The following is a 25,987-nucleotide window of genomic DNA, read 5'->3' on the forward strand; positions in this document are numbered from 1 at the left end:
CCTCTTTTATACATAGCAGTGTGTATGTGTTAATCCCAACTTCCTAATTTAACCTTCCCCACCCTTTTTTGTTTGGTGATCATAAGTTGTTTTCGATGTTTGCCTCCTGTTACACTTTGAATCGATTTTCTGTATATTTACTAAATATCCTATTCACTGAAAATTTTCTCATGCATGTTTAGAGAATTTTTAAGCAATTCAAATTCTTTCTTTTTTTAACAGTTGGACATCAGTTGACTGGTGACAAATTAATAGATTTCATTGCTAGACTAAGGATTTTCTAGGTCTTCTAAATATAATTGAATTGAATAGTGAATGAGTTTGAAGGACTGGAGGAAAAAGGCGTGTCTGCTCTACAACTGAGCTACCAAATGTTTATTGGCTTTTGCTGGTATAAAGAAGATTAGAAGTCTAGAGGCCCAGCCCTGGAGAAGTTAATCTACCCCAGGGCACAAAAATGTAAACAAATGTTACAGTGCAGTGAGATGAGTATAGCAGAGGAATGTACAAAATGCTATAAAACTTTACACAGCAAATGGAAAATACAGATTTAGGAGTTTCTGTCATGGCCCAGTGGTTAACGAACCCAACTAGTATCCATGAGGACACAGGTTCGATCCCTGGCCTTGCTAAGTGGGTTAAGAGTCCACTGATGCCGTGAACAGTGGTGTAGGTCACATGCAGCTTGGATCTGGCCGTGCTGTGGCTGTGGTGTAGGCCAGCAGCTGTTGCTCCGATTGGACCCCTAGCCTGGGAACTTCCGTATGCCGAGGGTGCGGCCCTAAAAAGACAAAAAAAAAAAAAAAAAGAAGAAGAAGAAAGAAAAGAAAAAGAGAAAGCAAATGCAGATTTACACAATCACTCCAACTCTCCACATTTCAGTAAGTATCACAATTGGAGAAGGAAATGTGCTGAATAGGACAAGACCTAATTATACTGTTCATTTGTTAGCAGAACAAGTAATTTTATATTCATTCTTCCTTACATTTTAGCAAAAGTGAGCTAATATCTTTGCTTATTTTGTCAGCTTTCATGAGAAAATCACTTCCCCTCCTTCCTCTGATCACCAGTGGCTTTCCCCTGTGTATAATTATTTTTTCCCTTTATGGCTGCTCTTTTGGCACTAGGCTCCCTAAGGAAGACAAATTGGTATTCCCCAAATCACCTGACTTTTCAGTGTATCCGCCTTGATTTCTAGCTTTCTAAAAATACAAAATAGGAGTTCTTGTCATGGCTCAGCAGTAACAAACCCAACTAGGATCCACGGGGATGGGGGTTCGATCCCTGACCTCCTCGCTCAGTGGATTAAGGATCCGGCGTTGCTGTGGCTGTGGTGTGGGTCACAGACACAGCTCAAATCCTGAGTTGCTGTGGCTATGGTGCAGGCCAGCAGCTGTAGCTCTGATTCAACCCCTAGCCTAGGAACTTCCACATGCCATGGGTGCAGCCCTAAAAAGCAAAACAAAACAAAATAGCAAAATAACTCATTTTCTACCTAGATACTTATAAATTTGGAGTGAATGGGGAAGCCTGAATCTTAAGACACAAGTTCAACTTTTCAATTAGGTTTGGAGTATATAATGCAGCTATCTAAATAACGTGGAAGTTGGGATAGTAAATTAAAATTCTAACCCATTCAACACAAATTTTCTTTTAGCTACAAGCATGATTTATTACTAGCTGCTTCTATTCTAACCCCTTTGGGTAAAATTGTTCAGATGAGTCAAAATGCTTTCTCAGACACATTTTGATACATTTAAAAGTCTGATGTATTTTTAATCTATTAGGTCCAGTTAGGTTCTTAAAGTATTAATAAGGAAAGCTAATATAAAGTATCTGCATCCATAATTTTTAGAAAACGGAATTTCTTGTTCTGGGATTATTTAACAAAAGAGGCCCCTTCCTGAGAGAGGAGGCAGCTGTGTAGGTGACCTGCTGGTGGATTGTTGCCTCTTTTGCTCACTAGGTGGCTGTTTCCTCGGACCCCAGCAAGTTAGCCAGTCACATAGAGAGAATTATCTGATAAGGCAAATGGTCATTCATTCTGTGTTTCACTCATTCGACTAACATTTACTGAGTTCCCTCTGTGTGGCCGGCGCTGATCTAGGCCCTGGGGAAACAGCAGGTAAAATGCCTGCCTTCGTGCATAAACACACGAACAAATAGCCACATCCTCTAGTGTCCAGTGGCATTAAATGTTGTAAAGAAATTAAGGCAGAGAAGAGGTCAGCGCTCATGCTAGGCGACTGTCGGTCTGTCCTTTGTTTTAAGTGTTGGTGAAGCAGAGCCGGTGGACGATGTTGTGATCATCTCCGCGGCACAACTCGGTGATTCCGTCATAACGCACACGTGTCTGCTCTGGTGTAGATTCTTTTCCCATTATAGATTGTCACAGAATATTGAGCAGATTTCCCTGTCTATACAGCAGGTCCCTACTGGCCATCTAGTCCACAAGGAATAGTGTACAGACGCCAGCCCCAGCCTCCCCGCGCATCCCCCACGCCTTTCCACTCTGGGAACTGTCCGTTTGTCTTCGAAGTCTGTGAGTCCGTGTCTGTTGTGTACGCAAGTTCGTTCGTATTCTTTTTTAAGATTCCGCATATTTGTCTTCCTCTGTCTGACTTACTTCGTCCAGTATGATCATCTCTAGGTCCACCCCTGCTGCTGCAAAGGGCATGCTTTCCTCCTTTTGTGTGGCGGAGTAATAGTCTCTTGAGTAGATGTATCACACCTTCTTTACCCACTCCTTTGTTGATGGACACTTAAGTTGCTTCCGTAGCTTGGCTATTTTAAATGGTGCTGCAATGAACATTGAGGTGCAAGAATCTTTTCAAATTACAGTTTTCTCTGGATATATGCCCAGGAGTGGGATTTCTGGATCATAAGTTAGTTCTATTTTTAGTTTTTAAGAAAACTCCACACTGTTCTCTGTAGTGGCTGCACCAATTTACATTCCCACCAACTGTGAAGGAGGGTTCATTTTTCTAGTAGAAGAAACTTTTTTGGAAGAGGACATTGAGTGTTGACTATGTATTATCTAGAATTTCTAACAATTTTTTAGACTATTAGGTAGAATGATCTCAAAGTGCTATGCTAGCATTTACAGCAAGATTCTCATCTCACACACTTGTGACAACAGACTCTAAATTCCTAACTCCTTCATTGTGGAAAGTCCTGCAACAACAACTTTAAGAATCAAACATGACAGTGAAATTGGATTGTTATGATCATTATATAACTACAGATGTGATAAATTCATATGAGTAATAAAAAATAATAAATTTTAAAAAGTTTAGCAATGTGTAAAAAAAAAAAGAATCAAACATGACAAAAGTGCTACAAGTAGACATTCGGTTTTATAACACATGAATCATGTTAAATCCCTGAGCTATACTTAGACATCTGAAGAATAATGGGAGAGTTGGGCCTGAGTCATTTTCATCTGCAGACAGTAAAGCTGAACTCTAGGGTCCAGGTCAGTGGTTTCAGGCCCCAGGGCCCTCTTCTCCGAACACAAATGACTGTTCCCTAGACCTTGTAGACATGAACGAGCAAGAACCAGATCCTCCCCCCATTTTTAGGGCCGCACCCACGGCAAATGGAAGTTCCCAGGCCAGGGGTCAAATCGGAGCTGCAGCTGCTGGCCTACACCATAGCCACAGCAACGCGGGATCCAAGCCGTGTCTGTGACTTAGACCACAGTTCGCAGCAACGCCTGATCCCTAACTCACTGATTGAGGCCAGGGATCAAACCCGCGACCTCATGGATACTAGTCAGGTTCGTTACCGCTGAGCCACGACGGGAACTCCTAGAATTCCTTTCAATAACTTTTTCCTCCCTGGTGGAGTGAAGCTAAGGAGTTTTGATTCAGGGGCTAAATTTCTACCAGTAACCCTCCTGCACATTCTATGACTAATCACGCCCATCTTCACATCCGGAGGGCTCGTGCCCTGTGTCATATAAATGAGTGTCTCACTTGGCTGAGAGGAACAGAACCCAGCACAGACTGGCTCAGCACATCGGCTTTCTTCTGGTTTCTTTTTCACACACAAGCAGCCTGTGTGTGGTGGTTTCAGTGGGGCAGGATCTAGCCTTTCGTTTAGCAAACCTTCCCATGTGACTGGCTCCTCAAGCTCGTTGCCAGATGGGTGCAAGATAAATGCTCCACCTCTAGTGTCATATCTGTGTTCAGGACAAGACATGGGGAAGGGTAAAGGGCAAAAGGCACATGCCAGCTGAGCAAGTCCCTTTTAAAAGGGTCTACCCAGAAAATTCTGTTCCTTCTCATTGTCGTGAATTTCTTCCAATCCCCTACCTTTCTCCACACATACATACCACCTGATGGAAGGTATAAATTAGTAAAAAATAAATATTTTAAGTCTCTCCAGATTGACAGATCCATACTGAGCTCCTCTCATAATGAATCACTGAGTAACTCACAAGCTAAGACATGTTTTATGTCGTTTGAAATGAACTTAGAGTATGTTGCTCTTGGTTCGATTAAAAAAGAAAAGAGAAAATGTTTGTCTGCATGTTGGATCTTGGGCAGACTTTTGTCTCAGTACCTTTGCCTTTTTTTTTCTTTCCTTTTTTTTTTTTTTTGCTTTTTAGGGCTGCACCCGTGGCATATGAGGTTCCCAAGCTAGGGGTCGAATTGGAGATACAGGTGCCTGCCTACTCCAGAGCCACAGCAACGCAGGATCTGAGCCGAGTCTGTGACCTTCACCACAGTTCATGGCAATGCTGGATCCTCCCAATGAGCGAGGCCAGGGATTGAACCCGCATCCTCATGGATCCTAGTTGGGTTTGTTAACCACTGAGCCATAAAGGGAACTCCATCTTTGCATTTGTTATATCCCCTGTGTGGGATGTCCTTCTGATATTTCATGGCACTTCCTTCAAGTTTCCAATTAAATGTCAAATCCTCAGAGAGTCCTCTTTGTTCACCCTCTTAAAAACATCACCTCTGTTATTCAAAATAGTTTTGGAAGTCCTAGGCATGGCAATCAGAGAAAAAAAAGAAATAAAAGAAATCCAAATTGGAAAAGAAGTAAAACTGTCACTGTTTGTAGGTGACATCACACCATACATAGAAAAATCCTAACGGTGCTATGAGAAAACTACTAGAACTCTTTGATGAGTTCAGGCAGCCCAATATAAAAAACAAACAGGAGTTCCCGTCGTGGCTCAGTAGTTAACAAATCCACCTTAGGAACCATGAGTTTGCGGGTTCGATCCCTGGCCTCACTCAATGTGTTAAGGATCTGGCGTTGCCACAAGCTGTGGTGTAGGTCTCAGACATGGCTCGGATCCCACGTTATTGTGGCTCTGGCATAGGCCGGCGACTACAGCTCTGATTAGACCCCTAGCTGGGAACCTCCATATGCCATGGGAGCGGCCCTAGAAAAAGAAAAAACCAACCAACCCAATAAAAAAATCTTAATACATTTCTCCAAAGAAGACAGACAGATGGCCAAAAAACACATGAAAAGATGCTTAACATCTCTTAATATTAGAGAAATGCAAATCACAACGTCAGTGGGGTATCAGCTGACGCCAGTAAGAATGACCATCATCAAAAAGCCTACAAACAATAAATGCTAGAGAGTGCAGAGAAAAGGGAACCTTCCTACATTGTTGGTGGGAATGTAAATTGATACGACCACTATGGAAAGTAGTATGGAAGTTGCTCAAAAAACTAAAAATAGAACTACCATATAATACAGCAATATTATTCCTAGGCATATATCCAGAGAAAGCCATAATTTGAAAAGATACATGCACCTCAGTGTTCTTTGCAGCACTATTTTCATTGTCCATCAATAGATGAATGGTTAAAGAAGATGTGGTACATATACAATGGAATATTACTCAGCCATGAAAAAGAGTGAAATAATGGCATTGCAGCAACATGGATGGACCTAGAGATTATCATACTAAGTGAAGTAAGTTATACAGAGAAAGACAAACATCATATGATATCACTTTTATGTTGAATCTAAAAAAAAAAAAAATGGGAGTTCCTGTCGTGGCTCAGGGGAAATGATTCTGACTAGGAACCATGAGGTTGTGGGTTCGATCCCTGGCCTTGCTCAGTGGGTTAAGGATCTGCTGTTGCTGTGAGCTGTGGTTTGGGTCACAGACGAGGCTCAGATCTGACGTTTCTGTGGCTGTGATGTAGGCCAGCAGCGGTAGCTCTGATTCGATCCCTAGCCTGGGAACCTCCATATGCTTTGGGTATAGCCCTGAAAAACAAAAATAAATAAATAAATAAATAAACAAAAAATGATACAAATGAGTTATTTGTGAAATTAGAAATAGACACAGAGACATAGAAAACAAGCTTATGGTTACCAAAGGGGAAGGGGAAAGGGATAAATGATGAGTTTGGGATTAACAGAAACATATTGCTGTATATGAAATAGATAATCAACAAGGATCTACTATATAGCACAAGGGACTATACTCAATGTTTTGTAATTACCTATAAGAGAAAAGAATCTGAAAAAGAATTATGTATGTGTATATAGAACTGAATCACTTTGCTGTACACCAGTGTAGTGTGACACTAACACAACATTATAAATCAACTATAATTTTAAAAAAGTTTTCCTCTAGTGCTCAGTCATTGTCTGCTGAGACAATTCAAACTAATTGAAATCTGCCTTCAGTTATAAATTAGGAAGCTTATTTGCTAAGAAAAAAACATGATGAAATCCAAAGGACGTCATAGATGGTCCTAGGCTTTGAACTATAAATGCATTTAAATAATACGTATGAAGTATGTAAAAAAGTTCAAAGTACCATGCAAACTTAAGTTTATTTTTATTGTTGATTGGTGAATTCAAGGTCTGGAATCTTTCTTTCTTTCTTTCTTTGCTTTTTAGGGTCGCACCCAAGGCATATGGAGGTTCCCAAGCTAGAGGTCAAATGAAAGCTACAGCTGCCAGCCTACATGACAGCCACAGCAACGCAGGATCCCAGCGATTTCATCATGATTTTGTATCCTTCGACTTTGGTAAATTTGCTTATTAGGTCTAATAGTTTTGTGGGGGATATCTGTAAGGTTTTCTATATGTGAGGTTATATCATCTGCGAAACAGAGATGATTTTACTTCATTTTCAATCTGCATGCCTTTTATTTCTTTTCCTTGCCAAATTGCTCCAGTTAGAACTTCTAGTACTGTGTTGAATACAAGCGGCAAGAGTGGTCTCCTTGCTTTGTTCCTAATCTTAGTGGGAAAGCTTTCAGTTTTTCACTGTTGCATATGCTGTTAATTGTGAGATTTTCATATATGGCCTTTATTATGTTAAGGCGAGTTCCTTCTGTTTGTAGTTTGTTGAATGTTTTTAATCATGAAAAGATGTTGAGTTTTGTGAAATGCTTTTTCTGCAGCAGTTGAGACTATCACGTAGGTTTTGTTCTTCATTCTATTAATGTGATGTATTACATTGATTTTGTTATGTTGAACCATCCTTGCATTCCAGGAATAAATCGCACTTGGTGGTAATGTATAATCCTTTAAATGTGCTGTTGAATTTATTTGACAGTATTTTGTTGAGTATTTTTGCATCAGTATTCATCAGAAATATGGGTCTGCAGTTTACTTGCACTTGTCTTTGTTGGTGTTTGGATTTCACAGTAATGCTGGCCTCGTAAAACAAGTTCAAAAGTGTTCCCTCCTCTTTAAGTTATGGTAGCGTTTGAAAAAGATTATTGTTAATTCTTTAAATGTTTGGTAGAATTCTCCAGTGAAGCCACTTGCTTCTTGGACTTTCTTTGTTGGGAGTGTTTTAGTTATTGATTCACTTCCTTACTAGTTATAACTCTGTTCAGATTTTTTGTTTCATTCCTTTTTTTTTTTTTTTTTTTTTGTCATGCCCAAGGCATGTGGAAATTCCCTGGCCAGGGACTAAGCCTAAGCCACAGCAGTGACAACTCTGGATCCTTAACTACTAAGCCACCAGAGAACTCCCAGATTTTTCATTTCTTCATGATTCAGTCTTGTCTGTTTCAAGGGAATTTATTTACTTGTTCTAGGTTAGGTTATCTAATTTTTGGCATATAATTGTTCATAATAGTCCTTTTTTTGTGGCATCAATTATAATGTCTCCTCTTTCATTTATGTTTTTATTATTTGAATCTTACCTCTTTTTCCTTAATGAATCTACTTAATTTTTTTCAATTGTCTTTTCAAAAACCAAATTTTAGTTTTGTTGTTTTTTTCCTATTATTTTTCTATTCTCTGTTTTACTTATTTCTGCTAATCTTTGTTATTTGCTTCCTTTTGCTAACTTTGTGTTTCGTTCTTTTTATAGTTCCTTAAAATTCAAAGTTAGGTTGTTGATTTTTAGATCTTTTTTTTTCTTTAATATGACATTTGCCACTATAAACTTCCTTCTGGTATTGCTTTTGCTGCATACCACAAATTTTAGTATGTTGTGTTTTCATTTGCATTTCTGACAAGATACTTTCTAATTTCCCCTATGATTTCTTCTTGGACCTAGTGGATGTTCAAAAATGTGTTATTTAATTTCCACATATTTGTGAATTTTTCAGTCTCCCCTTTGCTATTGTTTTCTAGTTTTGTTTCATGTCAAAGAAGATGCTTCATGTGATTTCAATCTTTTTAAATTTGTTAAGACTCGTTTCGTGGCCTATGTGATCTATGCTGGGGAATGTTATGTGTGTGCTTGAGAAGAATGTGTTTTCTGCTTCTGTTAGATGGAGTGTTCTGTATCTGTCTGTTAGGTCTAGTTGGTCTGTAATGTTCAAGTTCTCTGTTTCCTTATTGGTCTTCTGTCTGGATGATCTATCGGTTATTGAAACTGGGATATCAAAATCTCCTACTATTACTTCTCCCTTAAATTCTAGGAAAAAATTTGTTTGCTTCATATATTTGGATGCTTTGATATTAGGCACTTATATATTTATAATTGTTATATTTTCCTAGTGAATTGACCCTCTTATTTTTCCATAATGTCCCTTGTCTCTTTATCTTTCTTTTTTTCTTTCTTTATTATTATTATTTTTTTTTTTTTGGCTTTTTAGGACCAGACCCATGGCATATAGAGGTTCCCAGGTTCCCAGGCTAGGGGTCGAATCGGAGCTACAGCTGCCAGCCTGTACCACAGTCGCAGCAACACAGGAGCCAAGCCGTGTCTGCAGCCTACACCACAGCTCACAGCAACGCTGGATCCTTAACCCACTGAGTGAGGCCAGGGATCAAACCGAAAACCTCATGGTTCCCAGTTGGATTCTTTTCTGATGCACCACAACAGGAACTCCCCTTTGTCTCTCTATCTTAAAATTTATTACTTTTTTCTTTTTTTGGCCCCACCTACAGCATGTGGAAGTTCCTGGTTCAGGGATCAAACCCACACCACAGAAGTGACCCAAGTTGCTGCAGTGACAACACCAGATCCTTAACCCACTGTGTCGCAAGAAAACTCCTTACAGTTTATTGTGTTTGATGTAAGTGCAGCTACCTCTGCCTTCTTGCTTCCATGTTTATATGGAATATTTTCCCCATCTTTTAATTTTCAGCCTATATATGTCCTTAAAGTTTAAGTGAATCTGTTATAGACAGCATAAAGTTGGATCTTGTTTTTTTTAATTTATTCAACCATTCTGTCTTTTAATTAGGAAGTTTAATCCATTTACATTTAAAGTAATTGCTGATAAGGAAGGACTTAATACTGCCATTTTCATTCATTGTTTTCTGTGTGTGTGTGGTTTTTTTTGTTGTTGTTGTTGTTTTTTAGTTATTTTGTCCCTCTTGCCTCTGTTGATGCCTTCTTTTCCGTTTTGTTGATTTCTTCGAAGGGACATGCTTTGATTCCTTTCTTATTTTTTTGTGTATCTTCTATAGATATTTTCTTTATGATTAATGGAGATTACATAAAACATCTTATTGTTATAACAATCTATTTTAAACTTATAACAGTCTATTTAAAACTTAATCTCAATCATATATGAAAATTCTACTCTTTTATATAGGTCCCCCAATTTATTTATTGATGTCATAGATTGCATCTTTTTATATTTTCTACCCATAACATACTTTCATAGTTGTAGTTATTTTTTTTATTCTTTTATCTTTTAAATTATACACCAGAATTAAAAGTGATTATGCATCACCATTACAGTACTATAGGATTTTGTATTTTTCAATGCATTTGCCTTTACCAGAGAGCTTTATAGTTTTCGTACTTTCATATGCTTTCATGTGCTGTATAAGTCATTCACTTTAAGAGGAAAGTGTGTGTGTGTATTTTTTTAATTGGTGGGACTCAATGTCCTGGTCTTCAGTAACCTCAGGGTTTGTTTTTGTTCTTTCTTATTGCCGTTGCCTTTTATTTTTAATTATTGTGGTCTTTTCCTTTAAGCTTGAATCATTTTCAAGGTACTTTCAGGCTCTTGCTGGATTTCTTCCAGAATTTCAAGTAACTCAAACTTAGCAGAGATACCACTTAATCTTCATGTCTTCAAAAGACTTAACAACCAATGGTCTCGCATAAGTTGTTTTCTCCCAGCCCATTTCTCTCTTCAACTTCTCAGCTCAGAACCCCATGAAAATGGAACATCTTCCAAGATGCATTTATGGTGAACACTTGGCTGGATCATGCCTGGCATGGGCTTCAGCAGTGGTGTGTCCTGTTTCAGAAAGCAGAGGTCCTGGAACCCGGGAGGTTTTCCGCTGAAGAACTTTATGACACCACTTCCTAGAGGTAGCTCAGACTGTACCCTCCTTCATCCGATGCACCTCAGGGAACTCAAATGGGAAACCCAACTTTCTCAAAGCCTAAAGCAGTTCTCAAAGCCTATGCAGATAATGAAAGATTTTAAATAGTCTGTTATTTTTAGTTTACTTCAGATCACAAAGTTATAAATAACAAACATAAAGGCTCAGAGCTGAACATATACTGAAATAATTTTCTAAAAGGAGTTGCCTTGGGAGTTCCCATTATAGCTCAGCAGGTTAAGAACCCGACATAGTCTCCATGAAGATGTGGATTCAATCCCTAGCCTTGCTCAGTGGGTTAAGGACTGGGTGTTGCCATAAGCCGCAGTGTAGGTTGCAGATGTGGCTTGGCTCCAGTGTTGTTGTGGCTGTGGTATAGGCTGGCAGCTGTAGCTCCAATTCAACCCCTGCCCTGGGAACTTCCATATGCCACAGGTGTGGCTGTAAAAAGATAAATAAATAAATAAATAAAAGGAGTTGCCCTGTTCACCAGAAACACCACTGTGGTTTTATCAACTTTTTAGGTTTGAGGCCCTGCCAGCAACAGTGTCCATTTTCTGGCTGCCATCCAAACTACAGATGAAGTTTTAGGTGCTTTTTACTGCAAACGAAATGCTCTCCAATAGTCTCTGCGTGAGTCATATGGTTTATTGGTGACGTTATTGGGCAGCTTTTGCCAATGATTATCTAGGCTTCTGAACTTAGAATTCAGCACTTTTACAACATTCTGTTAAGGCTGCTTAGCTCACTAGACAAAATCATTGCATGCCCTGTATTGCAGAGTTGCCTTACCCAGGTAAATGCAAATACAGTAAATAAATACAGGACCAGAATGGAAACGGACTGCAGCAATCAGCATACAAATTAGGATCCAAGCCATCCTGGTCAGAGCTTGCTTTTCTGCCTTGATCACCGGCTTCATACAGTTTTCTCCCTTCTCTTGATCCGGCCCTGGTCTCTCCCACACTGGAGAAGGGACATTGGGTACTCATCTTATTGCCGCAGGAGGGGACTAGCTCTTTGTTCTGTGACCTCATCACACCCTGTCCCTCTCGCTGAGGTCCTCTCGATGTGTGCTGCTTTAGGTTATCCATGTGCATCTTATCCTTGCCCTTCCAGCTACGCTGGAAGATATAAATTTAATAATAAAACTGCCCATGTTTTGCATTGTCTCTACGTGTTAATCACCACGCAGGTTGCCTGGTGCAGTGCTGTCTGACTCTTGGACGTGTGGTTCCCGGATGAAATTCCGTCATCTCCTTCTTTCCTAAAAATCTGCAGCTCACTTTGGTATATCTCCTTGAGACAGTTTCCTCATAAACGCCAAGGAGTTGGTGGTGAGTTTTTATGGCGGAAGGATTTGTCTTGTTTAAGGTCTAAGGAGGCTCCATGCCAGGTCAGAGTGTGTTCTTAGGAAAAGGAAAGCCCTTGCAGCAGAAGCACGGAAAATGGGGAGGAGAAGGGATGCGAAGGTTGATCCTGTGGCCGAGAAACGTGGCTGAGGAACATGGAGCCTTAGACACATTCTCTTTTTCCGAATAGTAGTCAATGACATCGTCACTCCTTGTGACAATGAAACGAAAAACCACAATGAAGCGAGGCTGTGGCAGTGCTCTGGAAATGTCGATGCGCCCTGGGACTGTATCTTCAGGGCTGGCAACAAGGGGACGTAAATACTCACGGCTGGCATTTGAATCCTGTGCCTGTTTGATAGGGCAGATTTGACCAGTCCCCCTGGAGAGAAGAGAAAACTGCCTTCACTGAGGTCCCCCAGCTACTCCCGAGTCTGAGTTCTCTTTCCCACGCGACGCGGGTCTCTCCTCGACCGCGCCCGCTCCCCTCCCTCTTTCTGGAAGAGAATCTGGTCTTCACAGGAGTCAGGAAGGTCCCCAGAGCTGGGGGTCACGCTCCGATCACTGTCTTCCACTGCAGCATGAATATATTCTTTCAGAAAGATGCGTGGCTGGCCTGGCCCCTGTCTCCCAGGCCCTTCCCCAGTGCACACATACACACACACACACACACACACACAAGCAGGCACGCACGCGCGCGCGCGCGCGCACACACACACACACACACAGCCTAGAGAACAAAGAGCAGGGTGTGGACTCCCCTCCTGCGCCACCTCCACGTTCCCACAGAGCCAGCCAGATGCCGTGCTGTGGGGGTGGGGGCCAGAATCTCCCTGCCATCCGCGCAGGCCTGGGCAGCTGCCACATCGATGGTCCCCTTGGCAGTTCCCACGACGCCAGGGGCTGGAATAGTCTCCAGGGCTTGTTGGCCACTGCTTCTCCCTCCTTCTGGAAGAACTCACCAGCGTGCCGGCCTGCCGATTTAGTAAATATTTATTAGAGGAAGTGGTGACTAACATTTATTTGTTGAGTATCTGCTCTGTTCAACCCACAGTGTTATTAATAATAATTACAGTTTCCCGGGTACTCACTGTGTATGTGAACTGAGTCTAATAAGTCTCACAATAACTCTAGGTGCTGTGGTTATTTTATAGATGAGAAAAGATGGATAGCTTAAGGATCTTGCCCAGGTTTATACAAGGGGGTGAGTGACAAACCCCGGACTGTTTCACCCCGAGACTACCCAGCTACAGGCAAGGCGCTGGGGACACTGCGAAGGATAGTCGCCTGTGCACGTCTGACTGTTACACCGAATGTAAGGGATTGGACAGTGCCCGCCCCCCAAGATAAGTTAACATCCTAATCGCCAGTGCCTTAGGGTATAACCTTACTTGGAAATGAGGTCATTATAGGTATATGGTGAGATGAGGTCAGACTGAAGTTGACTAAACCCATAATCCCCATGACTGATGTTCTGCTAAGAAGAAAAGAGCCAGAGAAGGAAGTCATACGTTGATGAGGTAAAGACTAGAGTGATGTGGCCACAACCCAAAGAAGGCTCCGGGCCCCCGAGGCTGGAGAGGGAAGGAGGGGTCCGACTGCACAGGTTTCTGAGGGAGCACAGCCCTGCCACACCCGGGTTTCAGCCTTCTGGCCTCCAGAACAGTGAGACAGTCGAGGTCTGGCTTTCTCTGTCATGTGGAAGTTCCTGGGCCAGGGATCGAACCCACGCCCCAGCAGTGACAACACTGGATCCTTAACCTGCTGCTCCACAAGGGAACTCCAGATTTCGGCTGTGTTAAGCCACCAAGTTTGTGACACTTTGTTATGGCAGCCCCAGGAAACCAAAGTACCCGGCAACATGAAGAGGGTTGTAATAGACGCAGAGAGCGAGTATTGTAGGAGTGTTTCTGTGATACAGGGGAGACCATGGACGCTTGCAGCCTCTGCACCTAGTCTTAAAGGAGAAGCAGCCTCCAGGAAGTGAAGGCTGGTCGGAGGGGCGCAGAGGAGGGAGGGCTGGGTCTGGACGGGGCGGGGGCGGAGGCGGGTGAGTGAGCCGCGGGGCGGTGGGGAGGGACGAGTGGGGTGGTGCCCGGGGTTCGCCGTCAGCAGGGGAGCAGTTGTCAGGCTTGTCTGCCCAGCACGCCCTCCTCAGTGAGGGGCACAGGTTGTCTGCTCTGGCTCCAAGACTCGTCTTTCCGAAAAGCAGGCCCTTCTCTGCTGGACACGACACCACCCTGGCCTCGACCCACCCCTTTTCTGGCTGTTCTTATAATGGCACAGCCCTGCTCCCCAGTCTCCGTCTTGCTGGGTCTTCTGGGGCAGGGCCCTCCATGCATTTGCTGGTCCCCTCACAGGGACTCACATCCTTTCTCTGACCTGGCACCTGGGCTCTGGACCTTCCCTCAGCCTGGTCGGCTCCAGCCTGGACCTGTGCCCTCCCACGCATGATCACCCCCTGCTGAGCCCCGGGGCCACCAACCCACCTGGCTGTGCCCTCTGCCCTGTGTGGCCTCCTCTCTGGCCCCAGGGATGGCTTGGTTCCAGGTTCCAGGTCCCAGCTCTTCCCGGCCCTTCCAGCAGGTTCTGCCCTGAGCGAGCCCAAGAGGTTTGCAAGCCTGACACAGCCCAGGCGGTAGCTCTGGCTGCTGCGTCAATTCTGGGCTGAAAAATAGATCATGTGGAAACTGTGTCTGCCAGGAGTGGGCTGCTTAATGAATATTTGTTTTGTAAATGAACAGATAAAGGGGAAACAATAGGAAGATTATAGTGATTGTCCAGGAGAGAGGTCCTGAGCACCACCGCATTGTGGCCTCCCCACCGCATTGTGGCCTCCCGCTGTTGCAGATACAGAAGCAGCAGCTTGGGGGAGGGCTGGGACTGGGGGCCAGGGGTCTGTGCTGTAGGAGGAAGAGTGAGAGCTCTGCTGTTCAATGGGCTAGCTTCAGTCCTGGCTCCGCGGCCTTCTGGCCGGTTGCCTAGGATAAGGGACCTCACCCCTAAGCCTCAGCATCCTCCCCGCGGCACTAACATCCCCCTCTCAGAGTAACTGGGAACAGTCATTAGGGACCAGGTGATCTATAACTTGTTTGTGCTGATCTGTATCCAGGAAATGGGTCGGCAGGTGGTACAACTCTATTCCCAGATTCTAATTCCTTGGAGGTGGAATCCAAAGAATAAGGCATCAACCTAGGCTCTCAAAGGGTCTGGCACGCACAGGAGAAGGGGGTCACTGGCACGCACAGAGGCTCAGGACATAAGACGAGGTTCCAATAATCAGGACCAGTCCAGTGCCTTGCACAGGACTGGCGGTTACTACGTAAAGATGGAAACAATGAGATAGCAGCACTTTCATATGACTGCATCCAGCAGTTCTCAGAGTGAGGTACTGGGACCCAGGGAGGTCCCCAGGACCCTTCCAGTGGGTCTGTGAAGTCAAAAATATTTCCACGGTAACACTAAAGTCCTGTCTGGCTTCTACACTCTCATTCTCGCATGAGCTTACAGAGGACTTTTCCAGAGCTGACTTGACATGTAACGTCACAATAGATTGGATGGGGCTCCTGAAATGATTGTCAAATAATGAAAAAGCAGATGCAAGCTTTGTTCTACTGCATCTATTCAATCGAGTGCAAAGGCAGAGATGAGAATCCAGCTGTCTTCCACCCAGCTAGACATTAAAGTGGCAAAAAAAGAATATTTTTGTAACTAATTATCCCCTTATGTATTCATAAAATGGATGACTACCAAGGAATTTAAAAAACAGTTGAGAAAACAAGTCAGGAGTTGCTGTTGTGGCTCATCAGGTTAAGAACCCAACATAGTGTCCTTGAGGATGTGGGTTCACTCCCTGGCGGTTGGGGGGCTGCGTGGGGCTCGTTGTTACAATGGCTCTTTCTGCTGACCCGTGAGACTGATCACCTTGCTCAAGCGACGTCCTGTTTTCACCACGTGCCCACTCTCCCAAGACTGCGAGAGCCTTCCCCCTTCACCGTGGGACACCACACACCTCCAGCTTTCTCAGCATTATGAGACCACCCTACCGTGAGACACCTCCGACGTTCTCAGGACTGGGGGACCACCGGAGGCCAGCTGCAGGCGAAAGATAAACGAACCTCCCCCCCCCTCAGGGAATCCCATTTCCCATCCTCGGGGTATAAGGAGGCCCTTCGGGAAGGGCGGGGGGCTGGCTCATCTCAATGTCAGTCACCCTCTCCCTTTCCCCTCTAATAAATTTTCTTCTCTTTGCCTGAACACCCAGCTCATTCTCTTTTTCTCCGCGCTCGCCTTACACTGGCCTCGCTCAGTGGGTTAAGGATTCGGCGTTGCTGCAAGCTACGGCATAGGTCAAAAATGTGGCTCAGATCCCGCGTTGCTGTGGCTGTGGTGTAGGCCGGCAGCTGCAGCTCTGATTCAACCCCTAGGGCCCCTGGGAACTTCCGTATGTCACATGTGTGGCCCTAAAAAAAAAAAAAAAAAAAAAGACGGGTTATGTGAGTGACCAGATCTGGGGTGCAAGGTGAGAAGGAAATGTAGAGGCCCAAGGCCAGATGGACTACCGTGACTGGTGTCTTGGTGCCCGATCCCAAGGTATAGGGGCTGCAGGGCTAGTGTGGACCCAGAGGCTCTAACTGGGGGAGCAAAGGGCTGTGAAGGCTAGAAACTGGGCTAAGAAAATAGCAGTGGGACTTGGGCTGAAAAAGAAGAGATGGGTAAGAGCAGAACTGTCGGGATTAGACCAGAAGATGTGGGTGGGAAGGAGGAAGGGAACTGAGGGTGATTCTGACGTTTATAACCAGTGCAAGTCCCAAGCAGGTGCTGGGTGCCTTCAGGGGTAGCCTGACCTGCGGCCTGCCAGGCAGCGGCCTTGGAATGGGACAAGGATTCTTTTTTTTTTTTTTTTAATTATTATTACTCAGTGAATTTATTACATTTATAGTTGTACAATGATATAGCATTTCCATCCCAAACCCTCAACATCCCCCCACCCCCAACCTCTCTCCTTTGGACACCATAAGTTTTTCAAAGTCTGTATCTGTTCTGCAAAGAAGTTCATTGTGTCCCTTTTTCAGATTCCATATGTCAGTGAAAGCATTTGATGTTGGTGTCTCATTGTCTGACTGACTTCACTTAGCAGGATAATTTCTAGGTCCATCTGTATTGCTAAAAATGCCATTCTTTCTTTCCTTTTAATGGCTGAGTAATATTCCATTGTGTATATGAACCACATTCTTCTTGATTCACTCCTCTGTCAATGGACATTTAGGTTGTTTTCATGTCTTGGCTATTGCAAATAGTGCTGCAGTGAACATTGGAGTACGTGTGTCTTTGCGAGTCCTGGTTTTCTCTGGATAGATGCCCAGGAGTGGGATTGCTGGATCAAATGGTAGTTCTATTTTCAGTTTTCTGAGGAATCTCCATACTGTTTTCCACAGTGGTTGCACCAGTTTACAATCCCACCAACAGTGTCATAGGGTTCCTTTTTCACCACACCCTCTCCAGCACCTCTTGTTTGTAGACTTTTTGATGATGGCCATTCTGGCTGGTGTAAGGTTGTACCTCAGAGTGGTTTTGATTTGCATTTCTCTAATGATGAGTAATGTTGAACATCTTTTCTTGTGCTTTTTGGCCATCTGTATGTCTCCTTTGGAGAATTGTCTATTTAGATCTTCTGCCCATTTTGGATGGGGTTGTTTGTTTTATTGGTATTGAGCTGCAGAAGATGTTTATAAATTTCAGAGATTAATTCCTGTCAGTTGATTCATTTGCAAAGAGTTTCTCCCATTCTGTGGGTTGTCTTTTCTTTTTGTTTAGGGTTTTCTTTGCTGTGCAGAAACTTCGAAGTTTAATTAAGTCCCATTTGTTGATTTTTGTTTTTACTGTCTTTACTCTAAGAGGGGGATCTGAGAAGATGTTGCTGTCGTTTATGTTGGAGAGAGTTTGGCCTATGTTTTCCTCTAAGAGTTTTATAGTGTCTGGTCTTATATCTAGGTCTCTAATCCATTTTGAGTTGATTTTTGTTTATGGTGTTAGAAGTGTTCTAATTTCTTTCTTTTACATGTGGCCGTCCAGTTTTCCCAGCACCATTTATTGAACAGGCTGTCTTGGGACAAGGATTCTTGTACTGCTCCCAGAGTGACTGGGTGTGGAGAAGCCGAGGCCGCTCTCCCAGTTATCCACTCAATGGGCGAGCCAGGCACAGTCCTGGTCCCTTAGCAGCAAAGGGGCCCCTTCTCAGATCCGTTCACTTCATGCTGCATTCACTTTTTTCAGAGGCTTATGATGAAAACATTCATAACAACTGTAACAGTAGAAATCAAATACCACTCTGAATTCTATCACAAAACTTAAAATTTGTGAAGAATCTTTCACATTCAATAATAGAACAATGACCATGATGGTAAGAGACAAAACTTAAGATAAGCCATCTAAGGGGAGCAGCTCTGCCTATTTTGGGTGTATCCCAGCAGACGTCTTTATGAGATTCAGTTGTTTTTAATGGGGTTTCATGAAGATCCATGTTGAAAAAAAGAGGAATAATGAGAGGAAATAGCCGTAATGGCTATTAAAGTGTGCTTACTACAAAGCCATTGTGCAGTAAGATGCAAGCACGCACAGACTGACGAGCAGAAGAGAGAACTATAGACAGACCCAGGCACGTGGGGGAACTTCGCACATGAGAAAGCTGACACCACAAATCAAGGGAAAAGGGATTACAAGGCGAATGAGCTGGGAAAACTGCCTCTATGTGTGGAGGAAAATAAAACTTCATCCCTGCTAATTTCACGAAAGAGCGGAATTAAAGACCAGTGCGTGGAAGGTCAAACGGTTAATGGAAGAAAATGAAGGAGGAAGTTTTTCTGAAATAGAGGAAAGAAATTGCTTCTGAAATTGAGTCTTAAGAACACAAAACTATAGAGGCGAGAAGCCTGATGAGTTTGATTAGAAAGAACACCATGGGCAAAATTCATTTAGCTGATGGAGAACATATTTGCAATGTCTAAAACCGAAAGGGGTTTGGTAACTAGAAAACATTGGAAACTCTTGCAAACAAAGAGAAAACCTCAACAAAAATAGGCAAAGGAAAGGACCAATTTCCAACAAGGAAATCTGCAAGGCCAGCACACATGTAGAGACATCAGACATGTTAGTGATCAGAGGAATGCAGATGAAGACAGCTCTGAGGCATTTTGTAGTTATTGTTGTGGCGCCAAATAAGGGTTGTGAGATGTGGAGATGTGGGCCCTGGGTCTGCTGGGGGGGCGCAGGTGCCATTGGGGGGCGGGGGTCCTTGGTCAATTTACAGGTACTCAGATCTCTTGACTAGGGTGAGCACGCATCTCGGTTTGCCTGAGACAGTCACAGTTTATGCTTGTTGTCCCAATGTAATTATTAATAGTGTCCCCTTTCATTCTCTCTACTGGCCTCTTTTGGATGATAAGCTATAAAATTGCCTTCTGAGATCCACCAACTCCTGTCGCTGTCTGTCCCAGTGAAATTCTCAGGTCCATAGATATTCATGGCATCCATGGAAGTAACCTGAATGTCCAGCCTGGGAGCGGGGAGCCAGTGACATGTGGTGGACACACACATGATGTATGATGCAGGTGCAAGGAGTAAGGCTTTGGATGAACCTGCCCCAATGTGGGTGGGTAGCAAAAGCAATGCTGAGTGGGGGAGAAAAATGAATCAGAAGCGGATGGACAACTTCATATCATTTATGTAAGTTAAAAGTTTGTGTCCACAGCACAAGATACATTTTGCAGAAGATACACATACACAAAGAGATATGCATTAAACACATTTGGGTGCTTGAGAAAATAGAAATGGGAATTGAAAAGAGTAATTACAACATAAAGAGCTGGATTCCATTTTAATAGGTAGAATCTTCTGGGAAGGGTCTCTGGGATAAATGTTCAGTGAGTCACACATTGCACCATCTTGGTTGCTGTTTGCTGAGAACTCCGTGCTGTGAGGAGTCACCAAGGAAAACATCCTGGTGCATCCCACCACAGGCCTGGAATAAAAATGTCGACTGGGTTCTGCTGTGTGTCAGACACTGAGGAAGATACCAGGGAACAAGGACAAGTGTCCTCAAGGCGCCATAACCACGTTCCAGCCCTAAATTAAAGCATTTTTACCAATGGAAAGTTTTCTAGCCATAATAAATATTTGGACCAAGTAAGGCTCAGCTAAAATGTTTTGTGAGTTGGAGTTCCGGTTGTAGCTCAGCAGGTTAAGAACCCAACTAGTGTTCATGACGATTGGGGTTCGATTCCTGGCCTAGATCAGTGGGTTAAGGATCCAGTATTGCCATGAGCTGTGGTGTAGGTTGCAGACACAAGCTCAGATCCTGCTTTCTGTAGCTGTGGTGTAGGCCAGCAGCTGTAGCTCCAGTTCGACCCCTAGCCTGGGAACTTCCATATGCCATGGGTTTGGTCCTAAAAAGACCAAAAAAAAAAAAAAAAAAGAGTCTTCTGAGTCTGTACAGTATTTAGAAAGAATGGAGTCCAATTTGTTATTTAGGGGATGCTTGAGTCCTGAGTAGTGTTTTAAAAGAAGGGAAAGGTACAGTTGCTGAAGATGGGTGTTCCTGATGGAGAAAATGAGAGAAGTCAGCAAAGAATGGAGGTGTGGCCAAGCGCAGTGGGAGAAAAGGGAGGGGAGGGTACCGGCGGGGTGCGGGGATAGAACAGAGCCCAGACTCCTGCTCAGATACGGTAGGGGTTAAAAACAGTAGAGGAAAGGCCTTGTTGGCTGAGAGCACCTTGAAATCTGAAATAAAAGGAAGTTTTTGATTGTTTCAGGAGGCAGAAAGAGAACAGGAGCAGGAAATTTATGGCACTGAAATGACACTTGAGGGATGATCATGTTTTTCAACCTGCGCAGAACAGCCTGGGGGAGAGAGATTAGAAGCATGTGTTGCAGTTGGAAGGCGCCTAATAAAACGGCCCCCTCTCCATCCCATTTCTCAGTTTCTGAAACAACCGAGAAAAACCGGAAAGCTTTATTGCTGATAAAGCTGCTATTGGGGAATGTAGCCTAGATGGGTGGGCGAGTGGACATTCTAAGACCAAACCCCAGGATCTGACATGGGCGCCACCTCCCAGAGGCAGCCCCGTACCACACAGCTCTCCCAGACGGGCCGGACACTGGGACATGTAGGCCCTGGGACATGTGTGGCGCGAAGGGGCAGAGCAGTCCTCTGTGCAGGCAGGCAGGCTGGAAAGAAAGACAGACAGACAGACACGTGCACACACACACAGCCAGGCTGCACGTGACCAGGTTCTCCCTTCAAACGCACCAGTCAGCTCATCCGAGGCCTTCTCTATTGGAGTCACAGGGACGCCCTACATGCTGCCCTCGTCCCTCGGAGGCAAGGAAATCATATGTCCTCCTTGTGACAACGGGGTCTGCCTCGGATGTAGGGTCTTCTCCGTTGCAAGCTCTAGGAGGCTATGGCCACACACTGGGATAAAGGGAAAACAAATCACCCCTGATTTCTGAGCTTCAGGAGTTCAGCCATTCTATCTGCTTCACCCCCACCCACCAGTTAACATGCGCCTTAATGTCTACAAAACAGGGCGGCAACCCTGGTCCTGCCGTATGTATAGCCCAGGGAATGCTATCCGGTTACTTGTGATAAAACATGACAGAAGGTAATAAGAGAAAAAGAATATATATGTTTGACTGGGTCACTTTGCTGTGCAGTTTGAAACTGACAGAACATTGTAAATCAGCTATGATTTTTTAAAAAAATAAAAATAATCAAAAAATTTTAACACAAGTTTAACGCTTTATTTAAATTGATTTTGTCTCACTATAAAGGCTTTTTTTTCACTTTTTAAAGTCGTATCGAAGTGCAGCTGATTTACAAGGTTGTGATAACCTGCTGTACAGCAGAGTGATTCACCTGCACAGGCACACACATCCCTTCTCGCTCAGATTCTTTTCCCACATAGATGATCACAGAATACTGGGTAGAGTTTAAAACAGCTTTTTGATTGTGCGTGGACTGCTGTGCTTTTTCTTTCTTAAATATCATTTCCAAAGGAAAGCAAGTCTTAGGAAATGCATGTCTAACGCCCCAGGCTTGCTGCTGCTGGGCCCAGGATGAGAAACATTCAAAACGGTCAGGTGTCTTTAGAAGAAGAAAGCAAGCGGTGATGGCGGTGACTCTGCCCCCAGCCCCCATGGGGTGTGGTTCTAGGTCCAGATTGGCCACGAGCAGCAGAGGAGCTGGCAGGTGAGGAGGCCGTGGGCATTGCCAGTCTTGGTGCAAAATAGAATTGTCTGGCAGAAACTGGAAACCCCGCTACCTTGAGTGAGCGTGTGTGTCTGGAGCGTGTGTGCAAAAGGAAGGGAACGCGGTGGTGGGGCGGCCACCCAGGGAGGTCCCGGAAGACGAGCCAATAGTTCAGGGTGTTGGGTGTCCGCCGCAAACGAGGGCTCCTCCTCCTCCAACATCCCTTAAGCTTAAGACCTTGGGCGACCAACTGTGATGATTCCCAGTATGGAAAGCGTGACCCCGAAAACTGACCCTCTGCGTGTGCAGGATGGAAATGTGCGCAGGGCCTGGGGCCAGCCTGTGCTTGTTCCACACGTGCGGAGCAGCCCGCAGCAGCGCCGGGACGCGCCTCGGGGACGGCGCGGGGGGCTGAGTGGGGCGTGAACCGCGGCTCAGGAGGCGGGCCTGTGCAGCGCAGGCGGCGGATGCGCACACCGAGCCTGCAGCTGTTTCGTCCAGCTTGTACAGTGCTTTGAAAAACATTTTCACTCAGTGCCAATATTTAAAAATTGGGGAAATGCTATTAAAATCAGGATTTTAAGCTTTTCTTGAAAGTTAGATGTGCGGCAGGACAGGGCTCACACTCCAGCGAGACCAAAGCCATCAGCAGCAGCGCAGGGTCAGCCGGCCCACCCTGCCTCTGCAGGGACTGCCTTCCGCCCGTCTGGCGGCTTCCCTCCCTTGGCCGAGCTGCCTGCTCTGCTAGCATTGCGTCTGCAGCGTGGTCCGAAGTAATGTGCCAGCAGTCACAGTTGAAGGGGGGTTTGGAGTTGGCACGAGCTCCAGAAGTACAGTTGTCTGTGGACTCCAGCGCCCTGCCTTCTATGCCTTCCTGAATCAAATTGTTGGGGGTCACTTAAGGACCCAGACTGAGGAAGTGGCCTGGAATGGCAGATTGGCCAAGTGACAATGCCAGCTTCATAGAAATTTATGGGAAATCTGGTAAACTCCAAACAGCCAAAGGCCAAGTTTAATTAAGGGTTCACTTCAGAGCTTTGTTTCATCTTTCTCGCTCCCCATATCTAATTGCCTGACAAGGGGTAGGAGCTCAATAAATATTTGCCAAATGAAGTATGTGGTCCATGTTTCAGCCTAAAGCATTGCTCAAGATGTTTTAAAGATGCGTTCATTCTGGACTGAATCCTTTCCGTAAGATTCAGCTGGATCAGGTAACGTGTATCACCGCTAAAGAAATTTGTTTACCCTGTTAGCAGCTTTTTTTTTTTTAATGCCGATTCCCCCATTTTACATGTCAGAGCGCTGGCATTCAGACATCTGATGTTCAGTGAGCTGTCGTAGTCACTGCAGAGAACACACAGGGCTCCTCTGTGGGCCATTCAGTCCACTAAGCATTTACTAAGCGCCTACTTTGTGAATGTTCTCTTCTAGGTGCCCAGAATGGGCATCCAGAATGTTCTCTTCTAGATACCCAGACAGCAGAGGCTGGCCCAGCCTTCAAGGAGCTCACAGTGTGTGTGGCCGCAGGTCCGATGGCAACGGAAACGTGTGTCACGTGGGCGTTGCCAGCACATTAACTGCTTTATTAAGTCAGCTTTCGACAATCCAAAAAAGACGGAGAAGGAGGAGAAGAAGAGGAAGAAGAAAGGAAGAAGGAAAAACACACGGTGGTTTTTTTTAATTTTTAAATTTTTTTGTACATTTTTAAAATTAAAATATAGTTGATTTACGATATTGTGCCAATTTCTGCTGTACAGCAAAGTGGCCCAGTCATACATATACATACATTCTTTTTCTTATATTATCTTCCATCATGTTCCATCACAAGCATTGGATATAGCTTCCTGTGTTCCACAGTAGCATCTATCTCACTGCTTATCCATTCTGAAGGTAAGAGCCTGCATCTGCCAACCCCAAACTCCCAGTCCATCCCACGCCCTCTCCCCTTGGCAACCACAAGTCTGGGAACCACAAGTCTGGGAGTCTCTTTGTTCTATAGATATGTTCATTTGTGCCATATTTTAGATTCCACTTATAAGTGATATCCTATGGTATTTGTCTTTTTCTTAGTTCACTCAGTATGAAACTCTCTAGTTGCATCCATGTTGCTGCAAGTGGTATTAGTTCATTCTTTTTTTATGGCTGAGTAGTATTCCATTGTGCCAATGTACCACATCTTCTTAATCCATTTATCTGTCGTTGGGCATTTAGGTGGTTTCCATGTTTTGGCTATTGTGAATAGCGCTGCTTTGAACATAAGGGTGCATGTATTTTTTTGAATTGTAGTTTCGTCTGGATAGATGCCCAGGAGTGGGATTGCTAGATCATATGGTAGTTCTTTTTTTTTTTTTTTTTTTTTTGTCTTTTTGCTATTTCTTTGGGCCGCTCCCGCGGCATATGGAGGTTCCCAGGCTAGGGGTCTAATCGGAGCTGTAGCCACCGGCCTACGCCAGAGCCACAGCAACGCGGGATCCGAGCCGCGTCTGCAACCTACACCACAGCTCACGGCAAGGCCGGATCGTTAACCCACTGAGCAAGGGCAGGGACCGAACCCGCAACCTCATGGTTCCTAGTCGGATTCGTTAACCACTGCGCCACGACGGGAACTCCTGGTAGTTCTGTATTTAGTTTTCTGAGGTGCCTCCATACTGTTTTCCATGGTGGTTTTACCAATTTACATTCCTACCAACAGTGAGGGAGGGTTCCCTTTTCTCCACACCGCTCCAGCATTTCCTAGTTGTAGACTTATTATTGATAGCCATTCTGACCAGGGCAAGGTGGTACCTCCCTGCAGTTTTGATTTGCCTTTCTCTAATAATTAGTGATGTTGAGCCTTTTCCCTTGTGCTTACTGGCCATCCTTATGCCTTCTTTGGAGAAATGTCTTTTTAGGTCTTTTTCTGTCCATTTTTCAATTGAGTTGTTTTGTTGTCGTTGAGTTGTATGAGCTTTTTGTATATCTTGGAGATTAAGCTCTTGTCGGTTGCATCATTTGCAATTATTCTCTCGAATTCTGTAGGTTGTCTTTTTTTTTTTTTTATGGTTTCCTTTTCTCTGCAAAAGCTTGTAAGTTTGATTAGGTCCCATTTGTTTATTTATTTATTTTTTATTTCTACTGCCTTGGGAGACTGACCTAAGAAAACATTTGTATGGTTTATGTCAGAGAATGTGTTGTCTATGTTCTCGTCTAGAAGTTTAATGGTGTCTTGTGTTATATTAAGTCTTGAAGACATTTTTGAGCTTATTTTTGTGCATGGTGTGAGGGTATGTTCTAGTTTCATAGATTTACATGCAGCTGTCCAGGAATTTTAAACATTTATTGTTTATCTTCTGCAGCCAAATACCTAAATTAAAAAATCTCATTTATTTGGGAGCTAGTTTGTTTCATGTAAGTGGATTTTTTTCCATACAGAACACTGAAGCATGCATAAAGGAGACACAGCAATTTCAGAAGGAGGGCTCCTCCTCAGGAGGGCTAGGTGGATTTTAATGCTTTCTCTCTCTTTTTTTTTTTTTTCTTTAAAAAGCCCTGAAAATAATGTGATAAAATATTACCATTTGTTAAATCTAGATAGTGGGTACAGAGTTGTGTATTGAATTATTTTATGAAGATTTACAACATTTTATATTTTTTAAAAGTT

The 25,987-nt window shown here is 43.9% G+C and overlaps 1 long non-coding RNA gene across 1 annotated transcript in view; it reads left to right on the forward strand.

Moving 5' to 3' along the window:
- LOC100521937 (uncharacterized) overlaps nucleotides 1-24,076 on the forward strand; it is a 47,980-nt gene extending 23,904 nt beyond the window's left edge. Inside the window, exon 3 of the long non-coding RNA XR_002342336.2 lies at nucleotides 23,779-24,076. This is a non-coding gene — a long non-coding RNA (uncharacterized LOC100521937). The remainder of the gene's footprint in view (nucleotides 1-23,778) is intronic.
- Nucleotides 24,077-25,987: the final 1,911 nt, after the last annotated feature.

The sequence above is a fragment of the Sus scrofa genome, chromosome 1 (genome assembly GCF_054392235.1).
Source record: "Sus scrofa isolate SSC_HxYL_T2T_F1_AM1 chromosome 1, Sscrofa_HxYL_maternal_Yorkshire_Landrace_v2.0, whole genome shotgun sequence".
Lineage (NCBI taxonomy): Eukaryota > Metazoa > Chordata > Mammalia > Artiodactyla > Suidae > Sus > Sus scrofa.